The 23,848-nt window shown below is 45.8% G+C and overlaps 1 long non-coding RNA gene across 3 annotated transcripts in view; it reads left to right on the top strand.

Annotated features, from left to right (window-relative positions):
* Positions 1 to 23,848, top strand: part of LOC129482078 (uncharacterized) — a 27,099-nt gene extending 3,251 nt beyond the window's left edge. For 2 of the 3 annotated variants that reach the window (XR_008657595.2, XR_010120648.1), the window contains 3 exons: positions 96 to 231; positions 2,301 to 2,442; positions 8,744 to 9,449. This is a non-coding gene — a long non-coding RNA (uncharacterized lncRNA). Of the gene's footprint in view, positions 1 to 95; positions 232 to 2,300; positions 2,443 to 8,743; positions 9,450 to 23,493 lie in introns of those variants that run through there. The other variant, XR_010120649.1, reaches the window with a different exon arrangement.

The raw sequence follows: 23,848 nt of genomic DNA, 5'->3' as shown, positions 1-23,848 counted from the left end.
CTCAAGTGATCCTCCCACCTTAGCCTCCTCAGTAGCTTGGACTACAAGAGCATGCCACCATGCCCGTCTAATTTTTTTTCTATTACTTTTTTAAGGAGAAAGAGGGAGAAACCACAGCCTCTATTTATTGTGCTGGTCTGGAATTCCTGGTGATGGTAACTATTGGCCCTGAAAGCTGCTGCAGAGAAAGATGGTGTTTAAAGGAAAGGGGCTTAGATCCTCCCATTTGGGGTAAGTGGAATTGAAAATTTCCACCCCTCCATATTTTACAATCAAACCCCAATTTGTCATTGAATTTAGGTCACGTGCAAGTTCCCTGTGGATGCACAAAAATTTGTATCACTCCGTCCCCACCCTCTGGAAGCCAGACACACATGTATACAATCACCATAAACCCAGGCACAAGAGGAAAGTGTCTGCTGGGCGTGGTGGCTCACACCTGTAATCCCATCACTTTGGGAGGTCAAGGCAAACTCCTTGAGCTCAGGAGTTTGAGGCCAGCTTGGGCAGCAGAGTGAGACCTTAATCTCTATTTAAAAAAAAAAAAAAAGAAAGAAAGTGTCCCAAGAGGAGTGTAGATGACACTTGAAGCATCTGGCAAGGAGAAAAGCACCTCGGATGCAGGAGCCCCTGGAGAGCCTGGGGGAGGAGCATCCATCTAGCTGCCTCTTCAAAGAGCTCTAAGGTCTGGCGGGAGGCTGGACAGGACAGCTGGGAGCAGTCAGGGACTCACATTTCTTTTTCTTTTTTCTTTGGAGACAGAGTCTTGCTCTGTTGCCCAGGCTAGTGTATAGTGGTGGGACTTGGCTCACTGCAACCTCTGCCTCCCAGGTTCAAGCAGTTCTCCTCTGTCTCAGCCTCTCAAGTAGCTGGGATTACAGGTACGCACCACCACGCCCAGCTAATTTTTGTATTTTGAGTAGAGACAGGGGTTTCACCATGTTGGCCAGGCTGGTCTTGAACCCCTGACTTCAGGTGATCAGCCCGCCTCAGCCTCCCAAAGTGCTGGGATTACAGGCATGAGCCACCACGCCCAGCCTCTTTTTTTTTTTGAGATGGAATCTTGCTGTGTTGCCCAGGCTGGAGTGCAGCAGTGTGATCTCGGCTCAGTGCATCCTCTGCCTCCCAGGTTCAAGTGATTCTCTTGCTTCAGTCTCCCAAGTAGCTGGAATTACAGGCACAAGCCACCGCGCCAGCCTTTTTCTTTCTTTCTTTTTTTTTTTTTTTTTTTTTTTGAGACGGGGTCTCACTCTGTTGCCCAGGTTGGAGTGCAATGGTGCAGTGGTGCAATCTCGGCTCACTGCAGCCTCGACCTCCCGGGCCCAAGCAATCCTCCCGCCTCAGCTTCCCGAGTAGCTGGGACTACAGGTGCATGCCTGGCTGATTTTTGTATTTTTTGTAGAGACAGGGTTTCAGCATGTTTCCCAGACTGTTCTGGAACTCCTGGCCTCAAGTGATCCTCCCACCTTGGCCTCCCAAAGTGCTGGCATTACAGGAGTGAATCCCGCGGGGACTCACATTTCTTCCAGCCAACACTCCAGGGCATTCGTTTTGTGGTGTGCAATAGGCAGACAGTAACATTTGGCAACAGTGGTGAGAGGGTATTGGGATAGAGCCTGGGGAAGGGAGACAAGAGTTCCTGAGCTAGGGACAGGCCTGACACAGGGTGCTGGCGGAACCCCCAAGAGAGGCAGGGCTCCAGAGATGGTGTAGAGCAGATAGAATCAGCAGGAATTGTAGCTGGTTTGACATGGAGCATGGCGGGGGGAGGAGTCAGAGTGACTCAGACTTCCATCCGTGGGGCTGGAAGAATGGCACAGCCATTATTAGAAATTGGAGAATAGGAGCAGGAGAGAGTTGTGGGAGAGGCGTTGACAGCAGAGCTATTTATGGTCATCTCCAAACTTATTTCCCTGCCAGCTGTCTGTGCCCCCTCCCCCACCCAATCTGCCCTACCTGCTGCTTCCAGCACTGTCCTCCTAAAGCCCAGTCCTGAACAGCTACTCCACAGCTCAGATACCCACAGGAGCTTCCCACGCCATACACAATCAACTCTGAACAGCTTCTAACAGTCCATGGCCTCCACCTCCCTCTCCTCTCTTCTCTTCTGCTATTTTCCCCTCCCCAGGATCCCTAAATGTAGCATTCTCCTGAATTGTCACTGCCTCGGTGCCCTTGCGTTGTCCCCTCCCTCCACCGAACAGGTTCTCTACTGCCCACAGCCAGACCCAACTCACACTTGGTGGCTATGGACTGAATGTTTTTTTGTTTTGTTTTTTTCTCTCTTTTTTTTTTTTGAGATGGAGTTTCACTTTGTCGCCCAGTCTGGAGTGCAGTGGCGTGATCTCAGCTCACTATGACCTCCACCTCCCAGGTTCAAGCAATTCTCCTGCCTCAGCCTCCTGAGTAGCTGAGATTATAGGTGTACGCCACCATGCCCAGGTAGTTTTTATTTTTATTTATTTGTTTATTTATTTATTTTGAGATGGACTCTTGCTCTGTCGCCAGGCTGGAGTGCAGTGGCACAATCTCGGCTCACTGCAACCTCTGCCTCCCAGGTTCAAGTGATTCTCCTGCCTCAGCCTCCCGAGTAGCTAGGACTATAGGCACCCACCACCACACCTGGCTAATTTTTGTATTTTTAGTAGAGACAGGGTTTCACCATGTTGGCCAGGATGGTCTCGATCTCTTGACCTTGTGATCCGCCTGCCTCGGCCTCCCAAAGTGCTGGGATTACAGGTGTGAGGCACTGCACCAAGCCTTAGTTTTTGTATTTTTAATTATCAAGATTTCACCATGTTGGCCAGGTTGGTCTTGAACTCCTGACCTCAAGCGATCCTCCCACCACGGCCTCCCAAAGTGCTGGGATTACAGGCGTGAGCCACTGTGCCCGGCCTGGACTGAATGTTTGTGTCCTTCAAAATTCATATGCCGAAGCCCTAAGCCAGTGTGATGGTGTTTGGAGGCAGAGTCTCTGGGAGGTAATTAGGTCATGCCTTCATGAATGGGATTAGTGCCCTTGTAAAAAGAGACAGGTGAGAGAAGATCTCTCTCTGCCATGTGAGGTCATAATCAGGAAGAGGGCCGTCACCAGGAACCGAATCAACCAGCACCTTGATCTTGGACTTTTTAGACTCCAGAACCAACAGAAAAAAAAAATTCTGTTGTTTATTTTTTACTTTATTTTATTTTATTTTATTTTATTTTTTGAGATGGAGTCTCATCCTGTCATCCAGGCTGGAGTGCAGTGGCACAATCTCGGCTCACCGCAACCTCCGCCTACTGGGTTCAAATGATTCTCCTATCTCAGCCTCCCGAGTAGCTGGGATTACAGGCGCACACCACCACGCCCGGCTAATTTTTGTATTTTTAGTAGAGACGGGGTTACACCATATTTATCAGGCTGGTTTCAAACTCCTGACCTCAGGTGATCCGCCCATCTCGGCCTCCCAAAGCGCTGAGATGATTACAGGCGTGAGCCACCATGCCCAGCCAATTCTGTTGTTTAAACCACCCAATCTGTGATATTTTTGTTATAGCATCCTGAACTAAGACAACGGCCAAGTCCAAGCCCACCTTCACAAGCCTGCACTGAGGGTAGGGGCTGCAGGGACAGTAGCATTCATTTACCTGGGTCATCATGTAGGGTATCCAACCCCCCAGACCCCTCCAATAAAAGAGCACAAAATCTATTCTGATTTTAGCTTTGGAAAATGGACATCAATGGGATTCAGAAGCAAATTTGAAATATTTTGAAATACTATTTAATTTCTTGAAATTTTATCTCATCACTTAAGTTAATCCTAAAAATTCCTAATATTAATAAAACTAGAGAGCCAAGAGCCATTCTCAGTGGCACGTACCTGTAATCCCAGCTACTTGGGAGGCTGAGGCAGGAGGACTGCTTGAGCCCAGGAGTTTAAGGCCAGCCTGGGCAATATAGCTTAATCCAAGTAAAAACCAGAGACCCAGAGTTGGGGCCATGGGAAATTATTAAAAGTCATTACAAAGAACCAGGTGCTGGCCAGGAGCAGTGGCTCATGCCTGTAATCCCAGCACTTTCGGAGGCTGAGGCGGGTGGATCACGAGGTCAAGAGATCAAGACCATCCTGGCCAACATGGTAAAACCCCATCTCTACTAAAACAAAACAAAACAAAACAAAACAAAACAAAACTAGCCAGGTGTGGTGGTGAGTGTCTATAGTCCCAGCTACTTGGGAGGCTAAGGCGGGAGAATAACTTGAACCTGGGAGGCAGAGGTTGCAGAGCCGAGATTGCTCCACTACACTCCAGCCTGTCGACAGAGCAAGACTCCATCTTGAAAAAAAAAAGAACCAGTTGCAACATTATCATGTTGCAGCAGATTCCTAAAGTATACAGATTTCATCCAATTTGCAGAAATAATTTGTATGATTCAAGGTCTCATTGCCTGGGCAAGTCCGTTAACCTCTCTGAGCCTCAGTTTCCACATCTGCAAAATGTGGATAATAACAGCACCTACTCCTAGGGTAATTCTGACACTTAAATGAACTCATGCAGATAAAATGCTTAGAATGGTGCCTGGCACACGTTGAGGGGATCTGCTGCTAGTGATGTTAATATTATCAGATCGTTCACATCTACAATGCACCAGTTTTTTTTGTTGTTGTTGGTTTTGTTTTGAGACAGAGTCTTGCTCTGTCACCCAGGCTGGAGTGCAATGGCATGCTGTCCGCTCACCGCACCTCCACCCCCCAGGTTCAACCAATTCTCCTGTCTCAGCCTCCCGAGTAGCTGGGATTACAGGCATGCACCACTATGCCCAGCTAATTTTTTGTATTTTTTTATGGGATTTAGCCATGTTGGCCAGGCTAGTCTCAAACTCCTGACCTCAGATGATCCGCCTGCCTTGGCCTCCCAAAGTGCTGAGATTATAGGTGTGAGCCACTGCACCTGGCCTACATGGCACCAGTTTACTGAGCCCCTATGACATGCCAGTCCTGACCCAGGGATGGACAAGAGGGCACATTCCTTTCCTGAGAGGACCTCAATCCACTGAGGAACATGGGGAAATGAATGTGTCAACAGATATTTCAAAACAGTGGATTGGCCAGGCACAATGGCTCATGCCTGTAATCCCAGCATTAAAGGAGGTCACGAAGGGAGGACTGTTTGAGGCCAGGAGGTTGACACTGCAGCCAAATTTGTGTCACCACACTCCAGCCTAGGTGACAAAGTAAGGCCCTGTCTCAAAAAAGAAGAAGAAAAGAAAGAATGAAAGAGAGAGAGAGGGAGGGAGGAAGGAAGAAAGGAAGGAAGGAAGGAAGGAAGGAAGGAAGGAAGGAAGGAAGGAAGGAAGGAAAAGGGGAAGAGGAAGGAAATGTAATGGTGGTTACATGTTATTACATTGTCAAAACCCCTAGAACTGTACAACACAATGAATGAACCTTAATGTAAACTATGGACTATAGTTAATAATAATATATCAATATTTTTTCATCAATTGTAATAAGCATAACAAGGGTAAAATATTAATAGGAGAGACTATGAAGGATGGGCTGGGGTGGTAGGATGGGTATAGAGAACTCTGTGTATTACTTTGCTCAATTAGTCTGTAAATCTAAAACTGTACTATTAATAAAAAACAAAGTATTATTTTTCATACTTTTTTTCAAAAGGCATTAACAATAATCTAATGATGCAGGGCATTCCTTTTGAGCAAGGAAAGAAGAAGGTAAAATGATTTAAATAGTTACCCTTGTGAGATTTTGATTTGTGGTATGTTTATGAAGCGTGGGACAAGGGGTGAGGGTGTTGGATTTGAGACATAGAATGATGCCAGGCATGGTGGCTCTCACACCTAAAATCCCAGCAGTTTGGGAGGCCAAGGTGGGAGGATTGGTTGAGGCCAGGTGTTTGAGACCAGCCTGGGCAAGACAGCAAGATCCTGTCTCTAAAAAAAATAATACTTTAATTTAATTCAACATAAAAACATAAAAAGAATGGGCCGAGTGTGGTGGCTCATGCCTGTAATCCCAGCACTTTGGGAGGCTGAGGCAGGCGGATCACATGAGGTCAGGAGTTCAAGACCAGCCTGGCCAACATGGCGAAACCCCTTCTCTACTAAAAGTACAAAAATTAGCTGGGTGTGGTGGCAGGCAACTGTAATCCCAGCTACTTGGGAGGCTGTGGCAGGAGAATTGCTTGAACCTGGGAGGCAGAGGTTGCAGTGAGCCGAGATCGCACCACTGTATTCCAGCCTGGGCAAGAGTGAAACTCTGTCTCAAAACATAATAATAGGATGGGCGCGGTGGCTCACGTCTGTAATCCCAGCACTTTGGGAGGCCGAGGTGGGCGGATCACGAGGTCAGGAGATCGAGACCATCCTGGCTAATATGGTGAAACCCCGTCTCTACGAAAAATACAAAAAAATTAGCCAGGCTTGGTGGTGGGCGCCTGTAGTCCCAGCTACTTGGGAGGCTGAGGCAGGAGAATGGCATAAGCCCGGGAGGCATAGCTTGCAGTGAGTTGAGATTGCGCCACTGCACTCCAGCCTGGGCGACAGAGCGAGACTCCGTCTCAAAAAATAATAATAATAATAATAATAAAATAAATAAAAAATAAAAATAATTAAAAGAATGGAATAAAACATAAGGAAGACATCAAAAAAATAAAAGAATGAGGTAGGTCAATATTTGCTGACATCAAAAGATGTTCTGTGCCAGGTGTGATGGCTCATGCCTGTAATCCCAGCACTTTGGGAGGCCGAGGAGGGTAGATTGCTTGAGTCCAGGAGTTTGAGACCAGACTGGGCAAAATGGTGAAATCTAGTCTCTGCAAAAAATACAGAGATTAGCTGGGCATGGTGGAATGCACCTGTGGTCCCAGCTACTCGGGAGACTGAGGTGAGAGGATCACTTGAACCCAGAGACAGAGGTAGTAGTGAGCTGAGATCACACCATTGCACTACAGCCTGGGTGACAGAGTGAGAGAGTGAGACCCTGTCTCAAAAAACAACAACAACAAAAAAGTTACATGATATAATAAATAAAAGGAGAAAATTGCAGAGAAGTAACCACATGTACACACACATACACATACATGAAAAATTGAAGGCACTTAAGCCAAAGAGTATGAGGGAGGGGTGGGATAACGCAAGACTCTCAATTTCTACTTTATACAGTTCTGCGGGGTTTGAATGTCATGTAACAAGCATCTATTACTTTTTTTTTTTTTTTTTTTGGAGACGGAGTCTTGCTCTGTCGCCCAGGCTGGAGTGCAGTGACGCGATCTCGGCTCACTGCAAGCTCCGCCTCCCGGGTTCACGCCATTCTCCTGCCTCAGCCTCTCCGAGTAGCTGGGACTACAGGCGCCCACCACCACGCCCAGCTAATTTTTTGTATTTTTTGGTAGAGACGGGGTTTCACTGTGGTCTCGATCTCCTGACCTCGTGATCCGCCCGCCTCGGCCTCCCAAAGTGCTGGGATTACAAGCGTGAGCCACCGCGCCCGGCTCTATTACTTTTATAACCAGAAAAAAAAATTGAGATATATATTGTTTATTTTAAAAACAAACAGACACAGCCAGTCTCAGTAGCACATGCCTGTAATTCCAGCTACTCAGGAGGTGGGAGGATCACCTGAGCCTGGGAGGCAGAGGTTGCAGTGAGCCGAGATCATACCACTGCACTCCAGCCTGGGCAACAAAGTGAGACCCTGTCTCAAAAAAAAAAAAAAAGGATTTAAATGTAATACAGTACAAAATACTCATTGTTTCAAATTCTACCTTGCAAGTAACTTTTAAGAAACTATCACTTGTGCATTTTGTTACAGAAAATGAGTGCAGTCAGTTCTCTGTATCCAAAGGGGTCTGCATCCATGGATTCAACTGACCATGGATGGATGAAGAATATTCAGACAAAAGATTGCTTCTGTATTGAACATGTACAGACTCTTTTTCCTTATCATTATTTCCTAAACAATACAGTATAACAACTATACAACTATTTACATTGTATTACATATTATAAATAATCCAGAGATGATTTCAAGTATACAGACAGGGCTGGGTGAGGTGGCTGATGCCTGTAATCCCTGCACTTTGGGAGGCCGAGGTGGGCGGATCACCGAGGTCAGGAGTTTAACACCAGCCTGGCCAGCATGGTGAAACCCCGTCTCTACAAAAATACAAAAACTAGCCAGGCATGATGGCGGGTGCCTGTAATTCCAGCTACTTGGGAGGCTGAGGCGAGAGAATCACTTGAACCCAGGAGGCGGAGGTTGCAGTGAGCTGAGATCCTGCCACTGCACTCCAGCCTGGGTGACAGAGCAAGACTCCATCTCTAAATAAATAAGTAAATAAATAAAGTATACAGACAGATATTTGTTGGTCATATGTAAGTACTACACTATTTTCTATCAGGGACTTGAGCATCCTGAGATTTTGGTATCCATAGGAAGTTCTGGAACAATCCTCTATGGATACCAAGGGATGGTTATATTCTCAATATCTGAAAAAACTATGAAATACTCCCTCCCATTCCTTTTGCAGCTGTGTGAGGCTGGGTTTTCTTCATATACTTCAACCCAAACAGCATAATAGCAACACAAATGCAGAAGCAGCTATGGGAATCCAGCTACTTTCATTAAGTCAGATATTGAGAGAATTGCAAAAATGTAAACAATGCAATTCTTCTTTTGAAGTTTTTTTTTGGAAACTGTAGTTATTTTTAAATAAATAAATATTTCTTTTTTTTTTTTTTGAGATGGAGTCTCCCTCTGTCGCCAGGCTGGAGTGCAATGGCGTGATTTCGGCTCACTGCAACCTCTGCCTCCCGGGTTCAAGCGATTCTCCTGCCTCAGCCTCCCAAGTAGCTGGGACTACAGGCATGTCCCACCACGTCCAGCTAATTTTTATATTTTTAGTAGAGATGGGATTTCACCATGTTGGCCAGGATGGTCTCAATCTTTTGACCTCGTGATCTGCCCATCTCGGCCTCCCAAAGTGCTGGGATTACAGGCGTGAACCATCGCATCCGGCCTAAATAAATATTTCTAAAACATATTCATTTCTAACTTTTAACTCAGTAAATATGGTTATATATAACCCATAAATGCAAAACCTCTTTGGAATCCTCAAAAACAATGTATGTAAAAGGATGCCAGTAAAACCACCTCTGCAAAAATTCTAACAGTGAGAGAAATATAATATAACTGACTTCATCTTGCTTCTAACCTCACAAGCTAACTGCCTTTGCTCATTCCTGGGCATAGGCCAAGCTAACTACGGGAAGAATTTTGTTTATAGTTTAACCTTAAAGCAAAGATTAGCCTGGCACAGTGGCTCATGCCTGTAATCTAAGCACTTTGGGAGGCTGAGGCTGGAGGATCACTTGAAGCCAGGGGTTTGAGACCAGCCTGAACAACAGAGTGAGACCCTGTTTCTACAGAAAAAAAAAAAAAAGAGAGAGAGAGAAAAGAAAGAAAAGAAAAGAAGGATGATAATAATCCTTTCTCAAAACTAACCCCTATCATGTTTGGGACTGAAACTGCCTTTGTAAAGCCAATGAAAGACCTCGAATTTAGAAGCATGGGAGGGGTCTGAATTATGCTAACCTGTAAGCATACTTGCTTTCCTATAATCACTTACTGCTCAGCAGCCATATAGATTTGTAACTGCTGGAGGTCACAAGATTTGCAACTTCCCTAGTTGTTCCTATAGATATCATCACTAGTGTAAACCTAAGGCTGGTCTGAGATATTTCTCACACTTTTGCATTCTGGCAGACCAACTGACTTCACTCAGACCCATGACCCACACCAAGGGACTGACTCCACCAGGCCTGTGACCCCACTCAGAAACTGACTCAGCACACCAAACAGTTTAAACATTCCTCTTATTTCATCCCCAGCCAATCAGCAGCACCAATTCCTTAGTCTCCTGACTGTCAAATTGTCCTTGAAAGCCCTAGCCTCTGAGTTCTTTTTTTTTTTTTTTTTTTTTTTTGAGATGGAGTCTTGCTCTGTAGCCCAGGCTGGAGTACAGTGGCACAATCTTGGCTCACTGCAAGCTCTGCCTCCTGGGTTCAGGCCATTCTCCTGCCTCAGCCTCCCGAGTAGCTGGGACTACAGGCGCCTGCCACCACGCCCGGCTCATTTTTTGTACTTTTAGTAGAAACGGGGTTTCACCGTGTTAGCCAGGATGGTCTCGATCTCCTGACCTCATGATCCACCTGCCTCGGCCTCCCAAAGTGCTAGGATTACAGGCGTGAGCCACCGCGCCCGGCGCCTCTGAGTTCTTGATGAGATGGATTTGAGAAACATCTCTGGTCCTCTGCTCAGCACCCTATGATTATTAAACTCTTTCTCTACTGCAACACCTTCTGTTTCAACATATTGGCTTTTTCTGCGTGGCAAGGAAGAAGAACCTGTTGGGTAGTAACACCAAAATAAAAACATTTGAGAATAATTATACTAGAAGAGAGTAATTGCATCTCAACAAAAATGGAGGCCACATTATCACACAAAAGATATTTAATATTTATACATGTCAAAAGACAAAATTACAATAAATTTATAATAAAGATCTCAATTGCCTTTATGTGTGATTCTAGAATCAGGCAACACTTTATTCCATAAAACAGAATAAGTGTTATAATGGGCTGAGCAGAGAAGGTTGGCTTTTTTTTTTTTTCTTGAGACAGGGTCTCTGTCACCCAGGCTGGAGTGCAGTGACACAATCACAGCTCACTGAAACGTCAATCTCCTGAGCTCAAGTGATCCTCCCACCTCAGCCTCCCCAGTAGCTGGGACTACAGGCATGCAATACCATGCCTGGCTGATTTTTTTGTTCTTGGTAGAGATGAGGTCTTAGTATGTTGTACAGGCTGGTCTTGAACTCCTGAGCTTAGGCAATCCTCCTGCCTCAGCCTCCCAAAGTGCTAGAATTGCAGGCATGAGCCACCACACCTGGCCATGGAGATTGGCCCTATAGACAGAGAAGGGCTGAAGAAAGAAGAAACAAAGAGTGCATTACAGTTGAGCCTTCAAAAACACAGGTTTGGACTGTGCACTTCATTTATTTGTAGATATTCTTCTTTTTTTTTCTTTTTCTTTTCTTTTTGAGACTGAATCTCGCCCAGGCTGGATTGCAGTGGTGCGATCTCAGCTCACTGCACCTCCGCCTCCCACGTTCAAGTGAATCTTGAACTAATTCAAGAGAATCGCCTGAACCTGGGAGGTGGAGGTTGCAGTGAGCTGAGATTGCACCATTGTACTCCAGCCTGGGCGACAGAGAGAGACTCCATCTCTAAATAAATAAATGCATTAAAATAAAATCAAATTACTGTTTCTTTTAAGGCAGGGAAAGGAAGACAGAACAAAATAAAAATAACAGATTAGTTAACAGCAGATTATTTTAGGCTACTTTTTTTGTGTAAGGACTTTATTATATCAATTAAAGATTTAAACAGGTCTGTTTGGGAAATCCGCTGTCTCTTCCTTCTGATTTCTTCAAAGGTAAACCAACAATTTATTGTGGGTGTGGTGAAAATGGAACTGTAGCATGGGTGACTCCATTTTGATTTTCAGTCTGGTCTGTTAGGGCCTAGTGCAGGAACTTTGTCCAAAATAATGGGCTCCTATAATTTTTGTTTAATATACTGTGTAATATATAGTCCCTATTAAGTTTTCCCAAATTGTCCCAATAATTAATGTAAGCAAATTTTTAAATTACAAACACATAGGATTTAGGAGCTCTCTTTTTGATAGTGATTTTATATTTTATTGCACTAGGTCTTGCTAAAGAAAAAATGATTCATGACGCTTGTTAAAGATGGAAAGGCAGGTTTTATCCAAGGTGAGCTATGGTAATAGGTATAGGGACCATTGTGATGGGGTCTTGTAGTGGGGGAGAGAGTGGACTCAACTGCAACTCCAACAAGGACAAGTGGGGATCTATAACCAAGGAGTGGGGGGTTGGGTGTCAGTGGATGGAAAACTACTAAAAAGAAACATCGAGGATAAAAGCACTTCTGTTCTGGCTAAACTGACTCATAGCCATTTGGATATTCTCTTGTGAAGCGCCTGTTTCAAATCTTTTGCCTATTTTCCCATTGGCTTTTCTGCTTGTTTGTGATTTGCAGGAGTTCGATATACTTTTTTTTTCTTTTTTTTTTGTTTGATGGAATCTCGCTCTGTTACCCAGACTGGAGTGCAGTGGTGCGATCTCGGCTCACTGCAACCTCTGCCTCTCAGGTTCAAGCAATTCTCCTGCCTCAGCCTCCCCAGTAGCTGGGATTACAGATGTGCACCACCACCCCCAGCTAGTTTTTGTATTTTTGATAGAGACAGGGTTTTGCCATGTTGGCCAGGCTGGTTTTGAGCTCCTGACCTCAGGTAATCTGCCTGCCTCGGCCTCCCAAAGTGCTGGGATTACAGACATAAGCCACCATGTCCAGCCTTGATATACATTTTGATATGAGTCTCATTTATTTATTTATTTATTTAGAGACAGAGTCTTGCTCTGTCACCCAGGCTGGAGTACAGTGGTGCGATCTCAGCTGACTGCAACCTCCATCTCTCGGGTTCAAGTAATTCTCCTGCCTCAGTCTCCAAGTAGTTGGAATTACAGGCACACGCAACCATGCCCAGCTAATTTTTTTTTTTTTGGTAGAGATGGGGTTTCACCATGTTGGTCAGGCTGGTCTCGAACTCCTAACCTCAAGTGACCCACCTGCCTCGGCCTCCCAAAGTGCTGGGGTTACAGGCATGAGCCACCACGCCCAAAGTCTCCTTTTTGGATGTATGCATTGCAAATGTCCTCTTACTCAATGGCTTGCTTTATTTTTTTAACACATCTTTCGATGCACAAAAACTCCTAATTTTAATGTAGTTCAGCTTATTGACCTGAGAAAAGAAAAATAGCTCAGAACAGTCTGAGCTATGTGAGGTATACAAAATTGATCAGGCCCAGAGAGACTTGAGTATGGGACTTCAGTCACAGCTCCCCAGGCCCTCCCACATTCATGTCTGGGGCAACTGTTTAAAGGCCTTTTGTTTTTTCCTTATCTGTTATCTTCATGTCTTGGAATTCCTGATACAAAAAAATCAATGGATAGCCAATCAATAGCTTATATTATTTTAATGTAAATTCTTGGTAGACCATTTAGGGACTGCTTCTCCTTTTTTCCTTTAAAAACCCATCTATAACTACTGCTAGTTGGAGCACTTATTCAGGGCAACTTGAATCTGTGCTCCCAGGTTGCAGTCCTCAACTTGGCCCAAATAAACTCTCTATTTGTATAAACGATTTTCCCTCAGTTTCTTCCTCTAGGTCAACATATCTTTCGTTTGTTTGTTTGTTTGTTTGTTTTTTGAGATGGAGTCTTGCTCTGTTGCCCAGGCTGGAGTGCAGTGGCACGATCTCAGCTCACTGCAATCTCTGCCTCCCAGGTTCAAGTGATTCTCCTGTCTCAGCCTCCAGAATAGCTGGAATTACAGGCGTTTGTCACCACACCCAGCTAATTTTTATATTTTTAGTAGAGACGGGGTTTCACTATGTTGGCCAGGCTGGTCTCAAACTCCTGACCTCAGGTGATCCACCTGTGTTGGCCTCCCAAAGTGCTGGGATTACAGGTGTGAGCCACCAAGCTCTGTCAACATATCTTTTATGTTTATTATTTCTATGTCCTATATAATAAATCTTTTCCTATCCCAAGATTGTGAAAGTATTCTCCTATAGTATCTTCTAGAAGACTTACGCCTTTTTCAAAACTCCTATAGGACGGGCGTGGTGGCTCACACCTGTAATCCCAACACTTTGGGAGGCGGAGGCGGGTGGATCATGAGGTCAGGAGATCGAGACCATCCTAGCTAACACAGTGGAACCCCATCTGTACTAAAAACACAAAAAATTAGCCAGGCATGGTGGCATGCGCCTGAAGTCCCAGCTGCTCGGGAGGCTGAGGCAGGAGAATCGCTTGAACCGGGGAGGTGGAGCTTGCAGTGAGCCAAGATTGCGCCATTGCGCTCCAGCCTGGGCGACAGAGTGAGACTCTGTCTCAAAACAAACAAAAACCTGCTATAGTATCTTCCTAAAGTACAGAAGCTTTAGGTTTTTTTAAAAACTTTTACAATGATACCTATAATTAATCTAGAATTGATTTTTATCCACCCTGATTTCAGGTATGTTTAAATGTGAAAAACAATGTGTTCTCAAGAATTGATAAAATAGTTATTTTTTTAGCCCTCCCTTGTTACTTAATACTTTAGGGCATTTTTCTCTGCCATTAAATATTCTTCTACAACATATTTTTAAATTGTAAATTGGCAAATTACCATTGTATATGCTTATGGGTTACAAAGTGATGTTATGGGCTGGGTACCAGTAATTTCAGCACTTTGGGAGGCCAAGGTGGGAGGATTGCTTGAGTTCAGGAGTTCAAGACTAGCCTGGGCAATACTGTGAAACCCCCATCTCTTACAAAAAAAAACAAAAACCAAAGTGATGTTATGATTTATGAATACAATGTAGAAAAATTAAATCAAGCTAATTAACATATCTGTTACCTCAAATTCTTATAATTTTTGTAGTGAGAACATTTGAAATTTACACTTAGTGACTTTGAAATATATAGCACATTATTATTTACTATATTCACCATGCTGTGCAATATATCTCAAAGAAAAAAACTGATTCCTCCTGTCTAATTGAGGATTTGTACCCTTTGACTATCATTTCTCCCAAGGTTTTTTTTTTTTTTTTTTTTTTTTTAACTAGCAGCCTAATAGTCCATCATATTCCTCTCCCTGGAGCAGGGGCTCTGGAATCAGTCAGGTTAATATTCTGTCCTCACCTCTTAGGAACTATGTAACTTTTACCTTTTTTTTGAGACGGAGTTTCACTCTTGTTGCCCAGGCTGGAGTGCAATGGCATGATCTCGGCTCACCGGAACCTCTGCCTCCCAGGTTCAAGCGATTTCCTGCCTCAGCCTCCCGAGTAGCTGAGATTACAGGCATGCACCACCACGCTTGGCTAATTTTGTGTTTTTAGGAGAGATGAGGTTTCTCCATGTTGGTCAGGCTGGTCTCAAACTCTTGACCTCAGGTGATCTGCCCGCCTCGGCCTCCCAAAGTGCTGGGATTACAGGCGTGAGCCACCGCGCCTGGCTGAACTATGTAACTTTTGACAAGAATTTTACTCTCTAGGCTTTAGCTCTTATGGGAGATGGCCAGGTCTAGAACTGAGTTAGTTTCATAGTTGGATCTCAATCCCTAATTGACTGAGTTAGAAGCCCTACATCAACTGAAATAGTGGATCATTAACTAGAACAGCCTTATTTACTCATGAAAGTCTCCTAAAGACCTAGGATAGGCCACATTTTGAGAGTCCACAGTTTTATTGTCTGTGACTAAGAACAATAAAACTACACGAAACGATGCCCTGTGGTGTTTGAAAGCTGTAGTCAGGGTTGGCAGCATGAAGGAGTGGCAAATGAACCACTTAATTAAATTCCCTTATCAGATGATCAGATTATTGTTTATCAGTAGAGCTAGTGGTTGAGGCCTCCGACCTTGTCCTAGCTGGTTGCCTTGGGAGAGTTTCCAGACTTCTCTGTGGCTCATTTTATCATCATCTGTAAAATGGGTAGAGTAACAGCTTAGTACCAACCTCATAGTAATGTGCTGGTTAAAATATACTCAGCTGGCTGGGTGCGGTGGCTCACGCCTGTAATCCCAGCACTTTGGGAGGCCAAGACGGGTAGATCACCTGAGGTCAGTAGTTCGAGACCAGCATGGCCAACATAGTGAAACCCCATCCTACTAAAAATACAAAAATTAGCCAAGCATAGTGGTGCACACCTGTAATCCCAGCTACTCGGGAGGCTGAGGCAGAAGAATCGCTTGAACCCAGGAGGTGGAGGTTGCAGTGAGCTGAGATAGCGCCATTGCACTCCAGCCTGGGCAACAAGAGCGAAACTCCATCTCAAAAAATAATAATAATAAATAAATAATACTCAGCTGGCCGGGTGTGGTGGCTCATGCCTATAATCCCAGCACTTTGGGAGGCCAAGGAGGGTGGATCACTTGAGCTCGGCAGTTCAAGACCAGCCTGGCCAACATGGTGAAACCTCTTCTCTACTAAAAATACTAAAATTAGTCTGGCATGGTGCCATGTACCTGTAATCCCAGCTACTAGGGAGGCTGAGGCAGGCAAATCGCTTGAACTTGGGAGGTGGAGGTTGCGTGAGCCAAGATCGCATGACTGCACTGCAGTCCAGCCTGGGTGGCAGAATACAACTGTGTCTGAAAAAAAGAAAAAAAAAACTCAGCTGGAGATGGACGCAACATGTGATAAGTGATGAATAATGGCCACCATCATTCTCATCTCTGGCCGGGGTAGGACTAGTGAGATCTGGACATGTAAGGTAGCTCACTCAGATATTGGATTAGGGAGACCCAAAAAACTGCAGTAGAACTCAGGCCCCGTTCATCTGGGGCAGATGGCTAATACTGAAACTCACAAGAATTGACTAACAACAAACTTCCTAGAAATCTGTTTGGGCCGGGTGCAGTGGCTCACGCCTGTAATCCCAGCACTTTGCAAGGCCAGGGTTGGCGGATCACATGAGGTCAGGAGTTCAAGACCAGCCTGGCCAACATGGCGAAACCCCATCTCTATTAAAAAATAGAAAAATTAGCCAGGGATGTTGGCACGTTCCTGTAATCCCAGCCACTTGGTAGGCTGAGGCAGGAGAAACGCTTGAACCCAGGAGGCAGAGGTTGCAGTGAGCCAAAACAGCGCCACTGCCCTCCAGCCTGGGTGACAGAGTGAGACGCCGTCTCAGGGGGAAAAAAAAAGAAATCAGTTTGTCCAATGAGGTGCTGGTAAATGTTTAACAACCAGCTCCAGTGGGGTGTGTGTGTGTGTGTGTGTGTGTGTGTGTGTGTGTGTTTGCTGACTTGTAGCATTTGCTGATTTCGGTAGTGTAAATATTTCCACCATGGCCAATTTCAAACTACCAACACGGCATCACAGAACAGAGTTGTATATTTCCATCTATAATATTTCTACCATATAGATGCAACAGACATAAATGTCCTCAAATGCATAGATACTATTAAAATATAGTAAAATAATTAGAAAGTGATGAGTTTGAGTCTTTTAATATAATAAGTTTATATAACTTAATTTTTAATAATGGCCGTGTGTAACAACTGGCTTGCAAAATTCTTGAGAATTTAACAGTTGGCTCTCATGAGCCTGTACAAGCTGGCTCCAGACACCACTCCAGCCACCCCACGTCCCCTTTTGGATCTTGTGGAGTATAGCCCAGGACGCAGCAACTGCACAAGTGCTCAGGGCAGCTTCAATATCCTTCTTAAGAACTCCTTCCTCTGGCAACTGTGTCCCCCTCCCAGAGGACACAGCCCCAGAGGTGACCTTTTCCCTTCCAGGCTCCAAGCTGTTTAACATTCTCATCCACCAGCACCTCCCCCTACTGCAGGGCGGCTATTTCAAGAATGCCAGGACACGCACGTAGGGCATCCTGGCCAGCCACTTGCTGGCCAGCCACTTGCCGAATGCACCCTGTCAGGTGCTCATAAGGTCATCCAGATGGCTAGAAAGAGAGCAGCAGCCTTAGGAAGGGGCTGTCTGCCCCTAGGCTCATAGCCCCTTGATACCTGCATTCTCGAATTAGAAATGCCTTGGCAAACAGACCCTAGAAGTCCACTGCCCTCGTGTATTTCAAAACCTGGATCCAAACTCCCATTTCTTAGTTTAATCTCACTTCTGCCCTTTGCTTCTCTACCCCTGCAAGTGACAACAGAGACAGTCATAAATAATGTTGGCAACTTCACGCATGGGGTGCTTGCTCTAGAATTATCCTACTTAATCCTTATAACAACACTATGAAGTAGGTACTATTTTTATCCCAGTTCTGTAAATGAGAAGTCCAAGACTTGGCGTGGTATGTTAACTTGCCCACAGTCATATAGAAGGACTTGTCTGGGGAACCCAAGTGTCTTAATCAGTGTTTTTTCTTCTTTTTCTTTTCCTTTTTTTTTTTTTTTTTTTTTTTTGAGATGGAGTTTTGCTCTTGTTGCCCAGGCTGGAGTGCAATCTTGGCTCACTGCAACCTCCGCCTCCCAGATTCAAGTGATTCTCCTGCCTCAGCCTCTCAAGTAGCTGGAATTATAGGCACCCGCTACCATGCCCAGCTAATTTTTGTATTTTTATTTTATTTTATTATTTTATTTTATTTTATTTTAATTATTTTATTTTGAGACAGAGTCTTGCTCTGTTGCCCAGGCTGGAGTGCAGTGGCGTGATCTTGGCTCACTGCAAGCTCCACCTCCCAGGTTCACACCATTCTTCTGCCTCAGCCTCCCAAGTAGCTGGGACTACAGGTGCCCGCCACCACGCCTGGCTAATTTTTTGTATTTTTAGTAGAGATGGGATTTCGCCGCGTTAGCCAGGATGGTCTTGATCTCCTGACCTCATGATCCGCCTGCCTCGGCCTCCCAAAGTGCTGGGATTACAGGCCAGCCCATAATCCCTGGGATTACAGGTGAGCCACCGCACCCGGTCAAATTTTTGTATTTTTAGTAGAGACAGAGTTTCACCATGTTGGCCAGGCTGGTCTCAAACTCCTGATCTCAACCTCAGGTGATCTACCTACCTCGGCCTCCCAAAGTGTTGGGATTACAGGCATGAGTCACCATGCCTGGCCTTTTTTTTGTTGTTTTAGATGGAGTTTTCGCTCTTGTTGCCCAGGCTGGAGTGTCGCGTCGCGATCTTGGCTCACTTGGCGCCACCTCCCAGGTTCAAGCGGTTCTCCTGCCTCAGCTTCCTAAGTGGCTGGGATTACAGGCACACACCACCACACCCGGCTATTTTTTTTTTTTTTTTGTATTTTTAGTAGAGATGGGGTTTCACCATGTTGGCCAGGCTGGTCTCAAACTCCTGACCTTGTGATCCACCCACAGACCCCCAAAGTACTGGGATTACAGGCGGGAGCCACTGCACCCGGCCTATCAGTGTTTTTTCTTTTTCCCTCAACTGTCTTCCTTTACACAATATCCTTGTTTCACACGTGATTATTTTGCATCTTTGACATGTTGCTTATTACTAAACATTCTCAGCACAGAGGCAGTAGTAGAAGCCATGAGTCTGATAAGTTTGCTGAAGGAGAGAGTGTGCTATGAGGAAGGATTGTTGACAAGACCCTGGAGGACACAAGGACCTAAGAGCCCCTAAGAGGAGACAGAGAAGGTGCTGTCCCACAAAGTGCGAGATGTCCCAGGAGAGAGGTGTCCAGGGGATGACTGTGGGGGGGAAGCTACAAAGTGGACAAGTAAACGAGCACCGGAAGGTGTCCCAGGGATCTGGCAATCAAGAGGCCATCAGTGACCCAGGCAGGGTCTGTTTCTTCATTTCTTTGCCAGTGGGTGAGGAGGCTGTAGCAGGGAAGGCAGGAGACCCAATAGGTGGGTGGAGGAAAGGCAGGGAGGTCGCAAAGTAGGGCCAGCCAGTGTAGACTTCCCTTCCAAGAAGGAGAAAGAGGGAGAGAGACACTAGGGGGAAGGAGGCTTTTGGGATTTGGGTTTTAGTTTTAGTTTTTTGTTTTTGTTTTTGTTTTTTTAAAAAACACAGTTTCGGCAGGGCGCGGTGGCTCACGCCTGTAATCCTAGCACTTTGGGACGCCAAGGCGGGGAGATCACAAGGTCAGCAGATCAAGACTACCCCGGCCAACGTGGTGAAACCCTGTCTCTACTAAAATAAAATTAAAAAAAATTAGCCAGGAGTGGTGGCGCATGCCTGTAGTCCCAGCTACTCGGGAAACTGAGGCAGGGGAATTGTTTGAACCCAGGAGGCAGAGGTTGAAGTGAGCCGAGATCCCGCCACTGCACTCCAGCCTGGCAACAGATAGAGACTCCGTCTCAAAAAAAAAAAAAAAAAAACATAAACACAGTTTCACTCTGTCGCCCAGGCTGGGGTGTAGTGGCACCATCTTGGCTCACTGCAACCTCCACCTCCCAGATTCAAGCAATTCTTGTACCTCAGCCTCCCAAGTAGCTGGGATTACAGGCACACGCCACCATGCCTGGCTATTTTTTGTATTAGTAGAGATGGGGTTTCACCATGTTGGCCAGGCTGGTCTCTAACTCCTGACCTCAAGCGATCCACCTGCCTCAGCCTCCCACAGTGTTGGGATTACAGGCGTGAGCCACCGCACCCTGCCGAAACTGTGTTTTTTAAAAAACTAAACTAAGGCGCCAGGCCTTAGTTTTAGTTTAGTTTTGTTTTAAGCTGGGAATGCCCTTAGCACATTTCTATGCTGAGGAAAGGGAGCTAGTAGAGGTGAGGCTGAAGATGCCAGCAAGAGGACAGTGATGGCTGACACCATAGATGTAGGGGGATCCAAGTCCCAGACCAGAGAACACTCCCCTGCCATCCTGGTTTGGTGGGAGCTAGATGGCTCCTGCCTGGCGGCCTCTATTTTCTCAAAAGAGGAGGCAGAGGGTGAGGGGATAAGTAGTTGGGGGACTGAGGATAGTGGAGGAGGCGTGTAACAGCCAGTCTGAGAGGACAAGAGAAGGGGTTGTCAAGAGAAACAACTGAAATAGGAAGTAATACAGATGCTCCTCAATTTGCAAGGGGCTATAGCCCCATAAACCCATGGTATGTGGAAAATACATTTAATGTGGGCAGCACAGCAGACGCTCCCTCGACTGATAATGGTTTGATTTCAGATGTTTCGACTTTATGATGGTGTGAAAGCATTACACTTTCAGTAGAAACCATAACCCCATCGTAAGTCATAAGGAGTTCTTTGACTTAGGTTGGGGCTACATCCTAATAAGCCAATCACAAAGTTGAAAAATCCAGAATGGAAGCATTGGAAATCGGAGACCATCTGTACAGGTGCAGTGGGACCATCTCTGCAGGTGTCAGGGCCCCCACAGCTGCGACTAGACTTGGCAGATGCTGATTATGGATTCTGTCTGCAGCCCATAACCTTGTCCATTGTCTCCTTTTTTACTGCTTTTGCCACCAGAGAAGGACACTCTCCCTCCAGGTTCTGGGAACCGCTCACCATGGCCCCCCATTTAAAACTCCATGAGGGCCGGGCGTGGTGGCTCACGCTTGTAATCCCAGCACTTTGGGAGGCTGGGGCAGGCGGATCACCTGAGGTCAGGAGTTCGAGACCAGCCTGGCCAACATGGAGAAACCCCGTCTCTACTAAAACTACAAAATTAGCCGGGCGTGGTGGCGCATGCCTATAATCCCAGCTACTGGGAGGCTGAGGCAGGAGAATCGCTTGAACATGGGAGGCGGAGGTTGCGGTGAGCCGAGATCGTGCCATTGCACTCCAGCCTGGGCAACAAGAGTGAAACTCCGTCTCAAAAAATAAAATAAAATAAAACTCCATGAGGCTGGGCACAATGGCACACACCTGTAGTCCTAGCTACACAAGAGGCTCAAGCAGGAGGATGGCTTGAGCCCAGGAGTTCTGGGCTGCAGTGCACCGTGCCAACTCGGTGTCAACACTATGTTCAGCATTAATATGGTGACCTCCCAGGAGCGGGGGACCACCAGGTTGCTTAAAGAGGGGTGAATCGACCCAGGTCAGAAATGGAGCAGGTCAAAACTCCTGTGCTGATCAGTAGTGGGATCCTGCCTATGAATAGCCACTACACACCAGCCTGGGCAACATAGCGAGATCCTGCCTCTAAAATAAATAAATAAATAAATAAATAAATAAATAAATAAATAAATAAAAGGATGGGCACAGTGGCTCACACCTGTCATCCCAGCACTTCAGCCTTTTTTTTTTTTTTTTTTTTTTTTTTGAGACGGAGTCTTGCTGTGTCGCCCAGGCTGGAGTGCAGTGGCGCGATCTCGGCTCACTGCAAGCTCCGCCTCCCGGGTTCACGCCATTCTCCTGCCTCAGCCTCCCGAGTAGCTGGGACTACAGGCGCCCGCCGCCACGCCCGGCTAATTTTTTGTATTTTTAGTAGAGACGGGGTTTCACCGTGGTCTCGATCTCCTGACCTCGTGATCCGCCCGCCTCGGCCTCCCAAAGTGCTGGGATTACAAGCGTGAGCCACCGCGCCCGGCCAGCCTTTTGACTCTTGGACAACACAGTAGTTTGCCAGGGGCTCCCCAGCCTTTGGCCACAGACTGAAGGCTGCACTATCAGCTTCCCTACTTTTGCAGTTCTGGGGACTGAGCCTCTACTGACGTCTTTGCTCCTCACCTTGCAGACAGCCTATCATGGGACTTCACCTAGTGATGGTGTGAGTCAATTCTCCTTAATAAACTCCCTTTCGGCTGCGCATGGTGGCTCATGCCTGTAATCCCAGCATTTTGGGAAGCCGAGGCAGGTGGATCACCTGAGGTCAGGGGTTCAAGACCAGCCTGGCCAACATGGTGAAACCCTGTCTCTACAGAAATACAGAAATTAGCCGGGCATGATGGTAGGTGCCTGTAATCCCAGCTACTTGGAAGGCTGAGGTGGGAGAATCACTTGAACCCAGGAGGTGGAGGTTGCAGTGAGCTGAGACTGCACCATTACACTCCAGCCTGGGTGACAGAGTAAGACTCAGTGTCAGAAAAATAAAAAATCATAAAAAAAACTCCGTTTCATACATATATCTATCCTATTAGTTCTATCCCTCTAGAAAACCCTCACTAATCCACTTACTTTCTTAAGATCACTTAACATGCATAGTAACCCCCCATGAAGAATAAGGAAGTTAGTCATTTTGCCCAGAACAGAGCAGGACTTCCCGTTTCAGGTCTGTGATTATCCCATTTTGTCACAGGATATACCACAAGATCTCCTGAGGCTTCCCCTTATTTGATCAAATAGAAAATACATTCTTAGAGGCCGGGCGCAGTGGCTCACGTCTGTAATCCCAGCACTTTGGGAGGCAGAAGCAGGTGGATCAGGAGGTCAGGAGTTTGAGACCAGCCTGGCCAACAAAGTGAAACCCCGTCTCCATGTATTTTTAATAAAGAGTTGGGTTTTTTTTTCTTTAACCTAAATCAATCTGGCCTGGTATGACAACATGAAAAAACTCAAGGATAGAGCCCAAAAACTCGCCAGCCAAGCAAATAATTATGCTGAACCCCCCTGGGCACTCTCTAATTGGATGTCCGGGGTCCTCCCAATTCTTAGTCCTTTAATACTTGTTTTTCTCCTTCTCTTATTCCGGCCTTGTGTCTTCTGTTTAGTTTGTCAATTCATTAAAAACCGCATCTAGGCCATCACCAATAATTCTATATGACAAATGCTCCTTCTAACAACCCCACAATATCACCCCTTACTCCAAAATCTTTCTTCAGTTTAATCTCTCCCATTCTAGGTTCCCACGCTGCCCCTAATCCCGCTCGAAGCAGCCCTGAGAAACATCGCCCATTATCTCTCCATACCACCCCCAAAAATTTTCGCCGCCCCAACACTTCACCACTATTTTGTTTTGTTTTTCTTATTAATATAAGAAGACAGGAATGTCAGGCCTCTGAGCCCAAGCGAAGCCATCTCATATCCCCTGTGCCCTCCACATATACATCCAGATGGCCTGAAGCAACTGAAGATCCACAAAGGAAGTGAAAATAGCCTTAACTGGTGACATTCCACCATTGTGATTTGTTCCTTCCCCACCCTAACTGATATATGTTCTCCCCCGCCCTTAAGAAGGTACTTTGTAATATCCTCCCCCGCCCTTAAGAATGTACTTTGTACGCCTATCCCAAACCTATAAGAACTAATGATAATCCCACCATCCTTTGCTGACTCCTTTTTTGGACTCAGCCCGCCTGCACGCAGGTGAAATAAACGCCTTGTTGCTCACACAAA

Source organism: Symphalangus syndactylus, chromosome 5, assembly GCF_028878055.3.
Source record: "Symphalangus syndactylus isolate Jambi chromosome 5, NHGRI_mSymSyn1-v2.1_pri, whole genome shotgun sequence".
In the NCBI taxonomy this organism is placed as follows: Eukaryota; Metazoa; Chordata; class Mammalia; order Primates; family Hylobatidae; genus Symphalangus; species Symphalangus syndactylus.
The sequence above is the reverse complement of the archived record's forward strand: the minus strand, read 5'-3'. Positions and strand labels throughout refer to the sequence as shown.